The 20751-nt window shown below is 36.1% G+C and overlaps 1 protein-coding gene across 19 annotated transcripts in view; it reads right to left on the reverse strand.

The window, feature by feature from the left end:
* Positions 1 to 20751, reverse strand: part of PEAK1 (pseudopodium enriched atypical kinase 1) — a 363497-nt gene that overhangs the window by 144707 nt on the left and 198039 nt on the right. The window contains exon 4 of one of the 19 annotated variants that reach the window (XM_077123679.1): positions 7567 to 7752. The exons of 17 other annotated variants lie outside the window; for them this stretch is intronic. The gene's annotated coding sequence lies outside the window, so the exon portion shown is untranslated. Of the gene's footprint in view, positions 1 to 2211; positions 2989 to 7566; positions 7753 to 20751 lie in introns of those variants that run through there. One more of the 19 variants, XM_077123680.1, reaches the window with a different exon arrangement.

Below are 20751 nucleotides of genomic sequence, written 5' to 3' on the forward strand. Positions count from 1 at the left end.
ATAAGGGGTGAAAATCTACTTCAAAGAGATTTGAGGGGCCATTTGAAATCCTGTAAACTGTAAACAGGGGAATTCCTGGGGCTTTGAGCAAACAGAGGTCAGGAAAGGATACAGGCAAATACAACCCTGAGACAGCTCAGACATGGAATTACTAATTAAAGACATTAAGGCAACTCTCCTAAATAAGGCCAATGAGCTAAAGAAAAAGATGGACAAAAATAAACAAACAAACAAAAGGAAATCAGGAAAATTAAACATGAGAAAAAGGAAGAGTCCCATAGAGACAAAAAATTTTAAAAGGAACCAAACAAATTCTAAAGCTGAAAAGTACAATTAATAGATATGGAAAATTCACAAGAGGGGTTCAACAGTAGATATGAGCAGGCAGAAGGAAGAATCAATGAACCTGAAAATAAGTAACTAAATTTATTCAGTCTGAGGAGAAGAAAGAAAAAAATTATGAAGAAAAGTGAACAGACACGAAGACCTGTGGGACACTATGAACTGTACCAGAAGAAGAGAAAGGGAAAGAAGTAGAAAGAATAGTTGAAAAATAATAGTCAAAAACTTCCTGAATTTGATTAATAGCATGAATACACACATCCAACAAACACAACACACTCCAAATAGATTAAACTCAAAGAATGTCACATCAAAACACTACGTCAAACTACTGAATGTCAAAAACACAAAGACGCTAAAAGCACTTGAAAGATGCAAGTCCATGATGTAGAAATAATCTCCAATGAGAGCAAGTGCTGATTTTTCATCAGAAACCATGGAGGCTAGAAGTTAGTGGGATGATACATTTAAAAAGCTGAAAACAAAGCAAAACAAAACAAAATTGTTAACCAAGAATTCTATATAGGGCAATGCTATCCTTCAAAAGTGAGGGAGCGGGTGGGCCATACTGGCTCAGCAGGCAGACTTCTTGCCTGCTATGCCAGACACCTGGGTTTGATTCTTGGTGCCCGCCCATGAAAAAAAAAACATAGTGGGGGAGAAATCAAGATATTCCCAGATAAATAAAAGCTAGGGAATTCATAACCATTCGACTTTCCCTACAAAATAATGCTACGAGGGATCCTTCAGGATGGAAGTTATATAACCCATAAGTTGAAGCCATATGGAGTAATAAAGATCCATGATAACAACATGGATAAATATGAAAACAAGTATTACTGTATTCTTATTTAGTGATTCCACTTTTCATTATCTTACATGCTCTAAAATACAAATACAGAAAAGTATATAAATCTATGTTATGGGGTAAAGTAAAGGTGGGTTACATAAAGGTGTATAAAAACAGAGACTATATAGGCTATTAAAGAAAAATTAGTATCAATTCAAATTAGATTGTTACAGATTTAAGATGTTAAATGTAAGCCCCCCTGGTAACTACAAAGAAAATATTTCTAAAATATACAGAAAAGAAAATGAGAATGGGGATCAAAATGGTTCAGTACAAAGATCAACTTAACACAAAATAAGAGAGTAATAGAGGAAATGAGGGACAAAAAAAGGTATGGATACAAAAAAAAAAAAAGACAAAAGAGCTGAAGTAATTCCTACCATATCAGAATTACTCGAACTGTTAATGCATTAAATTATCCAATCAAAAGACAGAGATTGAGAGAATAGAGAAAAAAGCATGATCCAAATATATGCTGTTTACAACAGTCTTACCTTAGATCTAAAACCACAAACAGGCTGAAAAGTGAACATAAGGAAATATTTCATGCAAACAGTAATCAAAGGAGAGATGGGGCAGGGAGGCTGTACTAACATCAGACAAAATAGACTTTAAGTCAAAAACTGTTACAAGAGATAAAGTGGGGAAAAGAGAAAGCACATGAAGCAAGAAGTCAGCGGAATCCAGAGGGTTAGGCAGAGGACATTACCATATTCATTGCCATGTGACTGGAAAGCCTGGAGTACAAGGACCTCTGGTAGGCAGCTCAGATTACCACAGTCTTTATGGAGAAAATATCTTGCTGATGCCTTGACTTTGGCCTTCTCCTAGACTTAAAACTCCAAAAGAGGACATCCTTCTTATTCCCAACGCAGCAACAGGTGAATTGATTTAGCTGAGACTTACTTTTCACAAAAAGTTACCACTAGACAGATACTATATATGCTACAGTACAGAGAATGCCAAGAATTTCTAAGCCTCTATCAGAAATATTTATCAGAACAGCAGAAGAAACTCACCTTACTTCTCTCAAAATCTGATGCTGCCAGAATGCAGGAGAAACAGATCTTCCAGGACTTCTACTTCTGGTCAAGATGGAGTAACAGGGGCTAGGTATTGCCTACCTCCCTTAAACAACTGAAGAACTGGACAAAATACATTAAACAAAGGTTTTCAAGATATTGAATGTCAGACAATGAAGGACATTGATACCCGAGAGAGGAGAAACTAGCCAGATAAGCCATATATTGCCTGTGCATGCTGAGAAAGATTCCAAATTACAACTCAGGAATGGGTAAGCCAAGCAGAGCCCACTAGTCTCCCTGAAGTAGAAGATAGAGCTGGGAGCTTAGGGAGGCCAAGGCAGCATACCTTTAAGGGCAGAATACCAGAGAGAGAGTACACCAGAGATTTGCTGAGAGTCTCCCTCAAGTCTTTAACTACTGATTGGTGCATGATTATGAGAAAATCTACCGAGTCTAAGGAAAGAATCACAAAAAAGATTAGAGGAGAACAATGCCTGGACTTAACACAAGGCTGGGAATAGATCTCCTTTCTACCAGCCAGAGTAGCATCAGGTACAGTACTCAGTAGGATAGTACCAAAAGAGAGGAGCAAATCAACCCTAGACTAAAGACTGCTCTGGCACTACATAACAAAAATTAAAAGAAAGATCTGAAAGGATCAATCTGTTTCCAAGTAAGTTATCTGCATCCAAAACAAAGTTCAAGAATATTTATAGAAATACAAAATATCCAACAACCAAAAAAGCTAAAATCCACAATATATATTATCCAATTAAAAATTACCAAGCATGCAAAAAAAAAGTAGGAAATATGACCAAAACTGAGGAGAAAAAAATAAAGAATGACAGATAATAGGATCAATAGACATGGACACTAAAGAAGTTATTTTAACTATATTCCTTGTGTTCAAGAAGCTAGAAGAATATATAAATATTGAATGTGTTAAGAAGAAACATTGACAATATGTAAAAGACCCAAATCAAATTTCTAGAAACTAAAACTGGAATGTCTGTGATGACAAATACATGGGATGAGATTAGCAAATTTAACATTGCAGGGGAAATTGAAGACAGCAAGATAAATTATCCAACAGTAAGCACACAAAACAAAAGACTGAGAGAAAGGAACAGAGCTCAGTGATGTGTAGGACAATTTCAAGTAGCCATTTTTATATATAGTTAGTCTCCATTATATAAGAAAAAGAGGGCAGCCAGAAAAAAATTTTTGAAGAAGTGATGGCCCTATAATTTCCTTGTCTGTTGAAAACTATAAACCCAGGGATTTAAGAAGCTCAATGAAATAAAAGCACAAGAAACATAAGAAAACTATACCAAAGCACATCATAATCAAATTACTTTAAAGCAGCCAGAGGAAAAACATGATATGTACAGAAGGATAAAGAAAAAGGATGGAAGCTGTTATTTTCCCAAACATTGCAATGAGGAGACAGTGGAACAATATCTTCAAATTACTGAAAGTCAAAAAAAGTTAACCTAGAATTTTATACCACACAAAATTAACTTTCAAAAATGAAGGTGACAGATTGAAAGGATGGAAATAGATGTTCTATGTAAGCTGTAACCAAAAGAAAGCACAAGTAGTTATAGTAATATTAGATAAAATAGATCTTATATGTTATGATATTATAAGATATGATTTTCACATTACTTGTAAAAACATTTATATCTTTATATTTTCTTGAAACCAAAAACTTGGAAATGTTCAGTAACATAGGTCATTACTATAACGAAGTTGATATTTCTAATAACTTTCTATTTGACATTTTAAAAAGGTATACAGTTTTATAGCTAATTAAATGGCATTTAAGTTAGTGTTTAATATTTAGAATTCAAGAAACACTATATCTGTAGCTGTAGATTCTTTCCGTGTTTGCCTGAATTTTAAATTGGTTTATGAAACTTACATAATGACTATATTTTACTTAAAATGTCAAAAAATGACTATATTTTACAATTATATTTTACCTTACAATGACCATATTTTACTTAAAATGCCAAAACACAAAGTGTACTACTCAATTGCAAAAAAGAAGAGATAAAGAGGATAATGTATATTGGTAAAAGGATCAATTATTCAAGATTTATTAATTATAAACAAATATGCACCCAACAACAAACAAATGAAGTAAACACTGAAAAAACTGAAAGGAAAAATAGACAATTCTACAGCAATAATTGGAAAATTCAATATAGAACCGTAATGGTTAGGTTCTGGTGTCAACCTGGCCAGGTGATGGTGCTCAGTTGTCTGGTCAGGCAAGCACTGGCCTAACAGTTACTGCAAGGTTATTTTGTGGCTGGTTGATAAACCAGAAGGCTGGTTATTAAATCATCAGTCAGTTGATTGGAGCTATGGCTGATTACAACTATAAACTAAGGGCACATAATCTAATCATTCTAGATTAGAATGATTAATACATTCACAGTTGAAGACTTTTAAGGGAAAAGAGAGATTTTTCATTCCTTCTTCAGCCAGTAAGCCTCTCCTGTGGAGTTCAATGCCCTTCATCAGAGTTGCCAGCTTCACACTGCCCTACAGATTTTGGACTCTTGCATTCCCGCAGTCATGTGAGACACTTTCAGAAATATCTTATTTACAGATATCTCCTGTTGGTTTTGTTTCTCTAGAGAACCCTGACTAATATAATCACTTTCAATAATGGCAGAACGTCTAAAAAGAAGACCAATAAGAATACAGAGAACCTGAACTTGAATACAACTAATAAACAAAGACTTAACAGAAATACACAAAGCATTCTTCTCAAGTGCACATGGATCATTCTCCAGAATAGACAATATGTTAAGTCACAAATCAACTCTCAATAAATTTTAAAAGATTAAATTTATACAATCTTCTCTGACCACTATGGATGAAGACAGAATAAATAACAAATGAAAAACTGGAAAATTCACAAATATGTGGAAATAAACATTTTTAAACAACCTAAGGGTTAAAGAAGAAATCTTAATGGAAGTTAAAAATTCTTATAGATGGATGAAAATGAAAACACACCAAAACTGATGGGATACATCAAAAGTAGCACTCAGAGGGAAATTTATACTGTTAATAGCTACAGTAATAAAGGAGAAATATATCATACCAATAACCTATCTTCATACTTTGAAGAACTAGAAAAGGCACAAACTAAATCTTAAGTGAGCAGAGGGAAGGAAAAATAAGAATTAGAGCATAGATAAATGCAATAGAGGATAGAAAAAACGAGAATCAGTGAAACCAAAAGTTCGTTCTATGAAAAGATCAGTAAAACTGACAAATCTTTAGGCAGACTGACAGAAAATCAGAGGCACTACAAATAACTAAATCAGAAATGAAAGTGGAGAAATTACTACTGATCTTACAGAAATAAAAAAGATTAAGAGAATCCTATGAACAATTGTACACCAAAAATTTAGATAATCTACATGAAACAGACAAATTCCTAGCATTATACAAATTACCTAAAATGACTCAAGAATAAGAAGAAACTCTCAACAAACCAATAACAAATAAAGAGACTGGATCATTAATTAAAATCCTCCCAAGACAGAAAAGTATAGGACCAGAGGGCTTCACTGGTGAATTCTAGCAAACATTCAAAGACTTACTACTAATCTGTCTAAACTTGTCCGAACAATTGAAGAGGAGAGGATACATCCTAATTCATTTTATCAGGCCAGCATTATACTGATACAAAGCCAGACAAAGACACTAGAAGAAATGAAAATTATAGACCACTATCCATTATGAACATAGCGCAAAAATGTTCAACATAATATTGGCAAACTAATGCAACAGGATTATATACTACAAGGAAGTAAGATTTATCCCAGGAATGTAAGGCTGGTTCAATATAAGAAAATCAATCAATGCAATATATGACATTAACAGAATGAAGGAAAAAACCCACAAAATCACCTGTTTATGCAGGAAAAGTATTTGGCAAAATTCAGAAACCTTTCTTAATAATACTCAGAAAAGTAGGAGGAGAAGGAAATTTCCTCAACATGATAAAGGGCATATATCAAAAACCCACAGTTACATTATATTTAATACTGAAAGACTGAACACTTTCCCCTAAAGATAGGGAACAAGGCAACAATGCCTACTGTCATCGTTCCTGTTCGACATTTTCCTGGAAGTCCAAGATAGTGTAATAAGGTGAGAAAAAGAAATAAAAAGCACACACAGATCAGAAAGGAAGAAATAAAACTACCTCTTTTTTGTATATGGCAGGTTGTGTGCAGAGAAAATATCAAGAAATCTACTAAAATTTTAAAAAACATAGGATACAAAGTCAACATCCAAACTAAATTACATTACAATATACTAGCAATGCACAAATGAAAACTAAACATTTAAAAATGCCTTTAAAAAAGCCCCATCCTCCCACCTTCAAAGATAGTTATAAATTTTAGAAAATAATTCAGGAGCTGTATGTTGAAAGCTACAAAAACGCTATTGAAAGAAATTTAAAGACCTAAATATATACACATACTGCATTCATTGTTTGGAAGACCTACTACGGTGAAGATGTCAATTTTCCCCAAAACTGACCTATAGAATTTAGGCAATTCCAGTCAAAATCATTGCTTTTTCCACTTAATATATCATGATTACTTTTCTCATGTTCTGCAACATCATTTTAAATGGTTATACAATCATTCTTTCATTTCCTGGCTTTATCCTAAAATCATTTAGTTATACCTTTATACTTTGATGTTAAGCTGTTTCCAGTTTTTTATTAATATCAACATGCTTTATTGAGCATCCTTCCAACTATCTTCCAATTTAATCTTGGCAAACACCCTTGAGATAAATTCTCATAAATGCAATGGTTGGGTGAAGGAGCACACATATTTTTAAAACCTTTGGTAACATAGTTAAATGTCCTCTATGTGCTCAAATGTGGTCCCTCTCTCTCTAAGCCAATACCATACTCGTTCAGTAGTTACTCCCACCTCTCCTCCCTTGAGCTCCTGGCAACCACAAGTTGGCTTTATATTTCTACATTTTTGCCTTTTCTAGACATTTCATATACAGTAAATGGAATCACACTTGATTCCACCAAATCAAAAGGTTGCATGTAACCGTTTTTTTTAAAAAAACTTTTCCTGTGAAATATATATGCAGAAGAGCGATAGATTTCAAACTACATTTTAACAAGCAGCTATAAAATAAACTGCAAAGTATGGTATGGTTACATTCTACAATTTCAGGTATTTCCTTCTAGTTGCTCTAATACACTAGAGATTAAAAAGAAATGTCAATATAATTATTCAGTAGTAATACTCATTTGTTAAATCCTATCTTCTCTGTTACAATTCTTACCTCTCATTTGATCCTTCTTGCCAATCTTTAGGGATATTTGACAATGACTATTGTAACTTCTTCATGTTGAGAAGGGGTGTAGACATTATAGGGTAGGGGGATGCAACTGGTTGATATTCTTGGAAAGACTGGTACCTCTGGTTTCAGGGCTTATCTGGCATAGGTGCAATCTGGAGTTTTAGGTTTCTGAAAAATAAACTGAGTGAAACTATTATAGAGTCTCAGATAGAGTCCTAGGTATTTTTTAGGATTTTCAGGAATACTGTTCTTTGGGGCTTGACATATCGAATGCCTCACTTTTTTTTTTTTTTTTTAGTGCTGTATGGTGGGGTTACATTTCATTATTTTCCCATGTGAGTATTCTGTTATTGAAGCACCATTTGCTGAATTTTTGTTTGTTTGTTTTTTGGGGAAGTGGATGGACCAGAAATCAATCAAACCTGGGTCTCCTGCATCGCAGGCAAGAATTCTACCACAGAACTACCTTTGCATCCTTCAAAAGCCTCACTTTTAAAATATGAAATTATGCTTTTCTGTCAGAAAAGTATAAGTCATTCAGAAACAATGCCCGTTATGCCTCATTCCACTTGTGAAATGAAATTTTACAAATTAAAATAAGCTATCAAACTACACATTTTCAGTATATTACATTACTGACTACCAATTATGTCTAACATTGTGAATACTTTTCAATTTTTTCAAATTAGCCATTAATTATGAAAGTCACAGGAAAGCCCAGCTGCAGGCACTCTATGTTGCCACTTGTTTTTGGGAATCATTTGTCAAGAACTGCTGTCCCTACAGTTGTATTTTTGTATGGTTTTAAAATATTCCAACCTATTGCCTTGCCTGTTTCCTGCTAACATTAAATATAGTAAGGAAAGACCGTATTTTATATAACCACATGTCAGACTAAATATGAGCCAAGAAAGAAAATAAATACAAACTCATATCTGATTTATATTTGGCAAATACAAAGATATTATAAGCTTCTCTTCTGAAGGTCTACATGGTATTTCTATGGCAACCACAGAAACATTCTCCTCATAGCACAGCTATCTTCATTCTTTACATCCCATTATTTATTATTTCTACTCTCAGAGGAAAGCCTAAATTTATTCTTCAGGAAAAGAATCAATCAATGATTTTCTTAATTAGTGCATTTGAAAAGTATGGTGCAGTTCTTTTTATGGAAAAGCAATTTCCACCAATGCTCCTGCTATGTAATAGAAGACTGAGAGAAAATAAAAGTAGAAACTCTGTTAAGGAAAGTGTGAGTACAAGCTGCAATGAACAGTCCTTTAAAGAAATAAAAGAATATTCATTAGAAATTCTCAAAAGGTTGGCAAAAGAGATAACATGCAATTTCAACTTTTTTTTCCTTGTGCATGGAGTATCATGGAGACGCCTCTATGGAAAAAAATGATCTTTCATTCCTAAAGAGTCTTGTTAGTCTTGGAAAATTTTCCTTTGCTGCTTTCCTTCTATGGTAGAGATTGTATAAAATGGCCAAGAACTAGAGGCAAGAGAAAGACTACCCACTTTAAAGTAGATCAAATGACAGCTAAAAGTAAGAATAAAAGGAAACCATATTAGGTTTCTTTACTTTGTCTCTTCTCTGCTCATGAGGTATCACAGATTCGAGTGACTGCAGAGGGAAGAGATCCCAAGTTGGACTTTAGTTATCATATTAATGACAATTTCTCAGTCCTCAAAGGGACAGTGGATCATGGGACTGTCCCTTTGAGGACAGTCTTCAGTGCCCAGAATACTGCAGCTTTGTAGTTCTTGTCTGCAGCCAAAGCTCAGTGGGTTATAGCTAGGGAAACCTGTTCAGTTAGTGTATAGGTATTAGCTGCACCCGCCGCTGGGTTCCCCTGGCACTGCTATAATAGAGCTATTCCCACAGGGAATTTTTATAAATTCCCTCCAATCTATCACAGTGCTCTGTGAATAGTAGGGTGCTTAATAAGCTAACTAGTGGAATAAATCAATAAAGGTATATTCATTTCTTACAATAGGTAAAGCTGTTCTACTATTTTGATGTTTTAGTTCTATTGGCCATTTTTCCCTCCACTTCTACAAGGTGTATCTCTTACCATCACCTCTCTCATTTATCTCCAAGGCCAAATGTCAAGGTATGGGCCAAGGATCTTTTCTTGTTTTAGGTTGAATATTTTTTAAATGGATGTCCAACTGTTCCAGTAGCATTTGTTGAGAAGAATAACCATGTTTCATTGGATTGTCTCTGCACCTTTGTCAAAAATCAGTTGAACATATATGTATAGGTCTATTTCTAGATTGTTTAATTTGGTGCACGAGTCTCTATCATTTTAACAATACCATACTGATGACTGTAGTTTTATAGTAAGTCTTTATATCGATTGTATAAGCCTTCCAATTTTGTTCCTATGCTAAAATTATTTTGGTTTTTCTAGTTCCTATACCTTCCCAAATAATTTTTAGAATTAGCTTGTTGACTGCTACAAAAAAAAAATCCCCCTGAGAATTCAATCTATAGAACAAGCTTAGAAGAAATGATTTTTTTTTGTTTGTTTGCATGGACAGACACTGGGAATTGAACCCGGGTCTCCAGCATGGCAGGTGAAAACTCTGCCACTGAGCCACCAGCCCACCCAGAAATGATATCTTAACAATAAAATCTACTAGAAACCTGAGCACAGTAACTATTTCCATTTACTGAGATCATTGATTTCTTTCATCAGTGCTTTGTAAGTTTTCAACATACAAATTGTACATATACTTTGCTAGATTTTTACCTAAATATTTCAAGCTCTTTGGTGATATTATAAATGGTGCTTTGGTTAATTCCAATTTCCAATTGTTCATTACTAATATATAGAAATGTAGCTGATTTTCATATAATGACATTCAATCCTGTGATCTTGTTAAACTCACTTAGTGGTAGTTCTTTATTGTTTTTTTATTTCTTTGTAGATTCTTTACAATTTTCTACATAGAAAATTATTTCATTTGCAAACAGAGAGCACTTCAGTTCTTCCTTTTCAATCTGCATTCTTTTAATTGAGTGGCAAGAGGAGACATCTTTGCCTTGTTCCCAATCTTGGGAAGAAAGTATTCAGTTTTTCATCAATAAGTATGATATTGGCTGTAGAATTACTTTAAATTTTTCCTTTACCAGGTTGAGGAAATTTTCTTCTATTCCTAGTTTGTTGGTAAGTTTTTTTTCTCATGAACTGACGCTGAATTTTGTTAAATGCTTTTTTAATATCTCTTGAGGTGATCATGTTTTTCTTTTGGCATTTGTTGAAGCGGTGAACTGCACAAATTAACTTTCAAATTTTAAAACAAACTTGTGAGGACAACATGGCGATATAAGACATCCCCTGAAAAATCCTCCCCAGAGATTCAGAGAATAAAAGACTAAATCCCACTTGACTGGAAATCTAGAGGGTGGTAAAGACTGGGAAAAGGACTCCACAAACACTGAATTGAAGAAAGAGGGAAAATATCAGGCAGGAAGCTTCCATCCTGGACTGGCTAGTTTTCTTCCCTCTACTTCACTTGGTCCCATGCAGCTTGGTAATTTCACAGAGGCAGTGGCCCAGATTTTACCCACCTCACGCCAGGGACACAGACAACAAAGCTACCTAGAACAGTGAGTTAGAACCCCATGCCTATCCAGACACAGGGAGCTAAATTCAGAGACCCAGGGCAAAACACAGCCGCTTAGAAGTGCTTCATGCAAAAGAACCCCCAGGAGGAGCTTCCAAAATGGACGAACAGGGAGGAAGCAGCAGAACCTACTTCTCACCCAAAAGTAGCAAGGCAGAAACTGTATAAATCAACTACTTCGGGGATATGGAGACCAAGGGAGTTTAGTACAACATCCAGGGAAGTGTGGGACAAGAAAACTGAGGAACGATGGTCAGGCTGTGAATAATTCCATCCACGGTGCCGGGTGCCCATCCTCCATCCTCAAGGAAAGCACTGGTGGGCAGTAGGATCCTTGCCTGAGGAAGGGGAGTGGCTGCATACTGGGACAGATGCAAGAAGCCTCTGCCCCAAGCACAGAGGAGGAGAAGGCCAGGTATTGGCAGTGATGTGAGAAAACAGGATTCCTGTGGTTTCAGCCCCTTCTGGTCAGATGCCACTGTTCTGACAGCATCAGAGGTACAACTGGCAAAGAGCCACAACAGCCTGCCTTTGTAGGGCTGAGAAAACTAGGTAGCTGAAGAGCGCCATCTGCTGAGCAAGCTGGAAAATGAAACCTGGTGACTGGAAGGAAAAAAAGGTGTTGGGGGGTGGCTTTATGGAGTCATTCCAGACTTTCTCCAAGGGCCCTTTGGATCTGGTCCACATTCCCTGCATATGACCCTGGCCCTCTTTTTGTCTGTTCGTTTGTTCTTTGTTTTTTTTTTTGGGGGGGGTGCATGGTCCAGGAATCGAACCCGGTTCTCCCGTATGGAAGGCAAGCATTCTACCACTGAACCACCAGTGCACCTGATCCTGGCCCAGTTTTGACTGGAAAATACTGACAAACCAATTGTCAAAAAATACAAAACCAATCAAGAACAAAATCCTAGAGAAAGAGAGAGAAACTGACCTTCAGAATAAACCCAGATAGTCAGATAAGAGACATCAGAAAAAAAAAATAAAAATCACAAGGCATACTAAAATGCAGAAAGATATGGCCCAAAGGAACAAATTAAAAAGGTGAGGAAGACACAGAATTTGGAACAACTAATCAAAGATGTTCAAACAAGTCTAAATTAATTCAAAGAAATGATTAAAGAGAGAAATCATATTAAGAAGACACAGGGGGAGTTTCATAAAGAAAAATTTGAAAGCAAATGAAAAATAATAGATCTTATGGAAATGAAAGATACAATGGATAGTATTAAAAATATACTAGAGACACACAACAGCAGACTTGAAGAGACAGAAGAAAAGATCAGTGAGCTAAAAGAGCATATGAATTCAAACAGACAAAAGAACAGATGGAGAAAAGAATGAAAAAATTTGAGCAGGGTCACAGGGAAATGACTAACACCAAGAAACATGCAAATATATGTATCAGGGGTGAAGCAGAAGAAGAAGAGAAGGGAAAAGGGCCAGAAAGAATATATGAGGAAATAATGGCCAAAGATTTCCCAACCCTTTTAAATGACACAAATGTAAAAATCCAAGAATGCAATGTACTACAAACTGAATTAATATGAATAGACACACTTCAAGACACATACTACTTAGACTGCCAAATGCCAAAGAGAAAGAGAAAATAATGAAAGCAGCAAGAGAGACACAATTCACCACATAAGGGAAGCCAGTAAGACTTAGTGGTGGTTTCTCATCAGAAATCATGGAGCAGAGAAGACAGTCATACAAAATATTTAAGGTACTGAAAGAGTAAAATTGCCAGCCAAGAATTCTTTATCCAGCAAAGCTGTCCTTCAAAAATGAGGGAGAGTTTAAAATATCATAGATAAGCTAAGAGTACATTAGCAAGAGACTTGCCCTACAAGAAACACTAAAGGGAGTTCAGCAGGCTAAAAAGAAAAGACAGGAAAGAGAGGGGCTTGGAGGAAAGTAGAGAATGAAGATTATCAGTAATGGTAACTAAAGAATAAAAGGAGAGACAAAAAAATTTAAAAAGATGTGGCATACAAAAGCCAAAGGATAAAATGTTTGATACAAAGTATTGCCTTATATGTTAAATTCTCTGGGGAGTTTAGAGAAATTGGAACAAGGATTGATCAGATTGCTGAAACACAATGGGAACCGGTATTGAAACCCCTGGGTGATAATTTGATGGAGGAAACTATAAGGAACTCTGTAACAAACTCTATCAAAGCAGGCTTGTTCTAGTTTACTAGCTACTAGAATGCAACACATCAGAGATGGATTGGCTTTTAATAAAAGGAGATTTATTTTGTTAGCTCTTCAGAGGAAAGGCAGCCAACTTTCCACTGAGGTTCTTTCTTACGTGGGAAGGCACAGGATGGTCTCTGCCGGCCTTCTCTCCAGGCCTCTGGGCTGCCACAACTTTCCCCAGGGTGACTTCTTTCTGCATCTCCAAAGGCCTGGGCTGAGCTGTGAGTGCTGAGATGAGGTATGCCAAGCTGTTTGGGCTGCCTACATTGTGCTCTCTCATTTAAGCACCAGCCAGTTAAGTCAAACGTCATTCATTGCAGCAGGCACAGCTACATCCTCCCTGGCTACTGGGTGCCCAAGTTCACAAGCATCAGCATAACATCCCCAACATGTGCCCATACCTGCCCTGAAACAGATCACCAGACCGAGTGCTCAACCCTGTGCCCTGCAACCTGTAATACAACCATTCCACAAACACAAGGTCTTAGACTACTGAAAGAAATCAACTCCCAAAGTAAATCAATCAAGATATTTACATACCACAAAGTCAGCAGAAGATCACCAACCATATCACAATGAGACAGATATAGACGTGCCTAATGACCAAATTAAAACACCAGAGGAGACACAGACATTGGAACAATAAATCAAAGATATTCATACAACTCTACTTAATAAAATAAGTGGGATAGCAAATGAAATAAAGGAGATCATGAAGACAGTATAAAAGCACAAAGAGGAATTTGAAAGAATAAATAGAAAAATAGCAGAAATCACAGAGATTAAAGACTCTGTTGACCACATAAAAAACATACTAGAGGCACACAACACCAGATTTGAAGAGACAGAAGAAAGAATAAGTGATATAGAGGACAGGATAATTGACTTCGAAGACTCAAAACAGTAAATAGCAAAAAAGATGGAAAAAAATGGAATGGGAACTCAGGGAAATGATAGGCAAAATAAAGCACTCAAATATAAGAATCACTGATGTCCCAGAAGGAGAAGAGAGGAGTAAAGGGCTAGGAAGAGTAGTTGAGGATACAATGGGAGAAAACTTCCCAACCCTCATAAAGGACATAAATATACAAGTCAAAGAAGCTCAAAGACCTCCAAACAAAATATATATCCAAATAAGTCTTCCCCAAGGCAGATACTAATCAGTCTGTCAAATGCTGAAGAAAAGCAGAAAATCCTGAAAGTGGCAAGAGATAAACAATCAACTACAAGGGGAATCAAATAAGACTGAGCTCAGACTACTCAACTGGCACCCTAGAGGTGAGAAGGCAGTGGTATAATATAGTCAAGATCCTGAAAGAGAAAGACTTCCAGCCAAGAATTCTGTACCCAGCCAAACTGTCTTTAAAATTGAGGGCGAGATTAAAGCTTTCACAGACAAAGAAGTCCTGAAAGAATTTGTCAACAAGAGACCAACCCTACAAGAAATACTAAAAGGAGTTCTGGCAGCTGAAAAAAAAAGACAGAATCAATAAAACCAAAACTTGGTTCTTTGAGAAAATCAATAAAAGTAATGGGCCACTAGCAAGACTGACAAAGAAAAAAACAGAGAGGATGCAAATAAATAAAATCAGAAATGAAAAGGGGTGCATCACCACAGACCCTGAAGAAATAAAAGAAATCATAAAAGGATACTATGAACAACCACACACCAACAAACTACACAGTTTAGATGAAATGGACAAATTCCTGGAGACACACAAACAAGCTACCCTGACTCAGGAAAAAACAGAAGAATCTCAACAAACCAATCACAAGTACAGAGATTCAATCAGTCATCAAAAATCTTCCTACAAAGAAAAGCCCAGGGTCAGATGGCTTCACAGGGGAAATTTATCAAGCATTCCAGAAAGAACTAACATCAATCCTGCTCAAACTTTTCCAAGAAATTGAGGAAAAAGAAACTCTACCTAACTCATTTTATGAAGCTAATACCATTTTAATACCAAAACTGGGTAAAGATGCTATTAGAAAGGAAAATTACCAGCCAATCTCCCTAAAGAAAACAGATGTAAAAATTCTCAATAAAATATTAGCAAATCAAATCCAGCAGCACATTAAAAGAATTATACACCACAACCAAGTGGGTTTACACCAGGAATGCAAGGATGGTTCAACACAAGAAAATCAATTAATGTAATACAGCACATGAACAAATCAAAAGGGGAAAATTACATAATCATTTTGCTTGATGCTGAAAAGGCATTCAACAAAATTCAACATCCTTTTTGATAAAAACACTCCAAAAGATAGGAATCAAAGGTAACTACCTCAATATGATAAAGGGAATATATGAAAAACCAACAGCCAGCATTGTACTCAATGTTGAGAGACTGAAAGACTTCCCCCTAAGATCAGGTACAAGAAAAGGACTGTCACCACTATTATTCAACACCGTGCTAGACGTTCTAGCTAGAGCAATCAGGCAGGACAAAGAAATAAAAGGCATCCAAATTGGAAAGGAAGAAGTAAAACTCTCGTTATTTGCAGATGACATGATACTATACTTAGAAGATCTTGAGAAACCTACAGCAAAGTTACTTGAGCTAATAAACAAATTCAGCAAGGTGGCAGGATATAAAATTAATGTGCAAAAATCAGTAACAGTTCAATACACAAGCAATGAGCTAGCTAAGGAGTCAGTTAAGGAAAAAATTCCATTCAAAATAGCAACTAAAAGAATCAAACACTTAGGAATGAACTTAACTAGGGATGCAAGGGACTTTACAGAAAAGTACAAAACGTTGTTAAAGAAATCAAAGGAGTTCTAAATAAGTGGAAAGACATTCCCTGCTCATGGATAGGAAGGCTAAACATAGTTAAGATGTCAATTCTCCCCAAGTTAATCTACATATTCAACACAGTACCAATCAAAATTCCAACAATCTACTTTGAAGATTTGGAAAAGCTAACTATCAAATTCATCTGGAAAGGAAAGAGACCCCAAATAGCTAAAAGCATCCTAAAAATGAAGAACGAAGTGACGGGATTAACACTCCCTGACTTTAAAACCTATTATAAAGCCACAGTGGTCAAAATAGCATGGTACTCCACAAAGACAGAAGCACTGACCAATGGAATCGAGTCAAGAGTGCAGAAATAGACCACCAAATCTATGATCAACTGATTCTTGACAAGACCCCCAAATCCTCTGAACTGAGACAAAATAGGCTTTTCAATAATTTGGCATGGAAGAACTGGATATCAGTAGCCAAGATAATGAAAGAGGACCCCTATCTTACACCCTATGTAAAAATTAACTCAAAGTGGATCAAATACCTAAATATAAGAAGTAGCACCATAAAGCTTCTAGAAGAAAATATAGGGAAATATCTTCAAGACCTAGTAATAGGAGTTAGCTTCCTAAACTTTACACCCAAAGCACAAGCAACAAAAGAGAAAATAGATAAATGGGAAATCCTCAAAATCAAATGCTTCTGCACCTCAAAAGAATTTGTCAAAAAGGTGAGGAGGCAGCCAACTCAATGGGAGAAAATATTTAGAAATCATATATCAGACAAAGGTTTGATTTCTTGTATATACAAAGAAATCATGTAACTCAACAACAAAAGAACAAACAACCCAATTTTAAATGGGCTAAAGATATGAGTAGGCATTTTTCTGAAGAGCAAATACAGAAATGCTCTTCAGATGCATCTTTTGAGAAAGCTCAAAAGCACATGAAGAGACGCTCTTTTTCACTGGCTATAAGGGAAATGCAGATCAAGACTACAATGAGATACCACCTCACACCTATAAGAATGGCTGCTATTAAACAAAGAGGAAACTATAAATGTTAGAGAGGATGTGGAGAAACTGGGTCACTTATTCACTGCTGGTGGGAATGTATAATGGTGCAGCCACTATGGAAGACTGGTGGTTCCTTAGGAAACTAAATATCAAGTTGCCCTAAAACTGGGCAATAGCACTACTTGGTATATACCCAGAAGAGCTGAAAGCAACAACGCAAACAGGCATTTGTATATTGATGTTCAAAGCAACATTAGTCATAATCTCCAAAAGATAGAAACAAGTGAAATGCCCATCAACAGATGACTGGATCAACAAAATGTGGTATATACATACGATGGAATATTATGCAGCAGTAAGACAAAATGATGTCCTGAAGCACATGGCAGGATGGATGAGCCTTGATGATATAATGGTGAGTGAAATTAGCCAGACACAAAAGGATACTGTATGAGCCCATTTTTATGACCAGTATGTAGGTATAATCAGAGACTTATAATACAGAAGATAGGGGACTGAAGGATACATAGAAGCTAGAGATAGGTGAACTGTTAGCTAATGAGGTTGAATTCCAATGCAAGGGAATAAATAGATAGGAGCAAAGGTGTTTCTCTAGTAGGTCTAGAAGTAATATTACCATATTGAAGATGAACAAGATTAAAAGGAGTTGTATAGATGTACATGTTCGACGGATTCACACTAGAAATACGAATGAGTTCTTGTAAAAATTACTTCAAAGATATGATTCTTGTAGAAACAGTGTTTAAGGCCAGGATACAGGGGGAGAACTGCTATTGCATGCTATGAGCTATATTCAAAAGTAAACCATCAGCACTACCAAAGGAACAGCAGAGGAAAATAATGCGGTGAGGGCAAGAGATAAGAGGAAGTTTAGATTTTGTATTTGGTGAAGGTGTGTTTATTGGTTTTCTGTCTCTGAATTATCTAAAATTTAGAATGCTGATGGACTGTGGACTTTGTGCCCTCTACATGATGCCAGATAAATGCAGATGGCTGAAGGATGCACTGATGGAGAGGTAGATTGACGAACGATGGTGTATACTTATGATGCTACAAAAAGGAATAATGTCATGAGGCATGTAACGATGTGAATGAACATGTGGGGCATTTGGTAAGACAAAATAAGCCAAAAAGAAAAAAACAATGGTGTGGTCACCTTTAGAAAATGCTTATAGGAAAACAGGGGCCTAGATTGTAAGCTTTTAGAGCAGGCATATTAAGTCTGGAGTGGTGTTATTACTTCTGGATTTTGAGAGGCTGTTTTATATATGTAACCTGATATTTAGAGATAAGAATGAAGCCAAACAGGCTGGTGTTAAAGTAATTCAGAACATAGGGTTAAGGAAGACAGTGTCTAGTTTTAGGACCACACATACTGTTTGAGACCAATGAAAGAAGGTTTATTTGATCTGGAACTGAGATTTTCTGTAGTGCATAAACTAATTCAACTATCTGTTTAACTCATTTGAACAACTGAAACACAGGAAGCAAAGAATAAGAAAGAGGTCCTTTAATCTGAGCAGATTATTATAATGCCTGGAAATATCCTAGAGTATATTAAGCAGTTAATCAAAGTATATTGGCAAAGTCCCCTGAGGGAGGGAGAAAGACTATGGAACTACTAAACCTGACCATCAGGGAATCCCGATACTATTGTCTAACTGTAGGGATATTCAAATCAAATGCGCAGCTTTTGTTTTCTAAAATCACAGATAGGGCATGTATATTAATTGTAAAAATATAAATATGATTTTGTATTAAAAATTTTATAGTTTATGGCAAAATCTGGCTCTATAGTAGGCTAATAATAAGCACAGTCCCTGTGAAGGAATGTTTGTGGCTCATGTCAATGAGTGAATGCATACACAATTTGAAGTTTTTGGTAAATTTGTGATATTTATCTTCCTTGAGCACTGCAATCTCACATTCTCTCCCAACCCCTCCACCACCAAGGGAGGTCACTGGGAATGTCTGTTGTGAAACTTTGTCCTCTGTTGCATTTTAAAGTTATTTCCTGTAATTTATTTTCAGTACATAATTAAAAGTTTTGCCTTTACAAAAATAACATTGCATGATGATGGATTAAACTCCCAAAACAAAAAAGATAGAGTAGCAAAATGGATAAAATAAATACGATCCATCAATATGCTGTTTATAGGAGATATATTTTAGAACCAAAGATACAAATAGGTTGAAAGTGAAAACTAGGAAAAGATATTCCATGTAAGCAGTAATAATAACAACAAAAAAGTTGGGGTAGCTATACTAATATCAGACAAAATAGACTTTAAGTACAAAAATATTATGAGACAAGGAAGACATTATAAATTAATAGAAGGGACAATCCACAAGAAGACATAATAATCATAAATATTTATGCACCTAACCAGGGTACCCCAAAATACATGATGCAAACATAAGCAAAACTGAAGGGAGAAATAGATGTCTCTACAGTAATAGCTGGAGACTTCAATGCACCACTCTCACAACAGATAGAATACCTAGACAGAGGATCAATAATGAAGCAGAAAACTTGAATATGATAAATGAACTGGACATACACAGACATATAACCAACACCGCACTTTTAAAACAACAGGATATACATTTTTCTGTAGTGCTCATGTATCATTCTCCAGGATGGACCACATGTTGGGTCACAAACACATCTCAATAAATTGAAAATGACTGAAATTATACAAAACACTTTCTCTGATCATAAAGGAATGAAGCTGAAAATCAATAACAGGTGGAAAAATGAGAAAATTCACAATATATGGAGGTTAAACAACATACTCCTATACATTCAGTGGGTCAAAGACGTATCACAAGGGAAATCAGTAAATATCTTGAGATGTATGAAAGCAAGAACACAACATATCACAACTCATAGGAGGCAGTAAAGGTAGCTATATTGGTTTCCTAATGCTGCTGGAAAGCAAAATACAGGAATGGAATGGCTTTTAAAAAGGGAATTTAATAAGTTACAAGTTTATAGTTCTAAGGCTGTGAAAATATCCAAACTAAGGCACCATTAGGAGGTTATTTTTACTTAAGAAAGGCTGATGCTGTCTGGAACACCTCTGTCAGCTGAGAAGGCACATGCCTGGCCTCTGGTGGTACTATTCCATTGCTCCCAGCTTCTGATGCCAGTGGTGTCCTCTATAAGCACCTGCAGGCCTTCACTTAATTCCTCCAGGACACAACTCTGGGTTCTGGCTTGTCTACCATCTGATGGGAAGGCACTTGGCAACATCTGCTGGGCCCTGCATCTCCAAACATCTGGGTCTCATGCTGGCACTGTCAGCTCTGTCACTTCTGCTCTCCAAGCATCTGCTTCTGAGGTTTCTTCAAAACGTTCCACCTTTTAAAGGAGTCCAGCAAACTAACCAACACCCAACTTGAATGGGTAGAGTCACATCTCCACCTAATCAAAAGGCCACACTCATAATTGGGCACGTCACATCTGTGGGGATAATCAAATCAAAAGCTCTGCCCTACAATATCAAATCGGGATTAAAAGAAATGGCTGCCCCTACA

Source organism: Tamandua tetradactyla, chromosome 12 (assembly GCF_023851605.1).
Source record: "Tamandua tetradactyla isolate mTamTet1 chromosome 12, mTamTet1.pri, whole genome shotgun sequence".
NCBI lineage: Eukaryota > Metazoa > Chordata > Mammalia > Pilosa > Myrmecophagidae > Tamandua > Tamandua tetradactyla.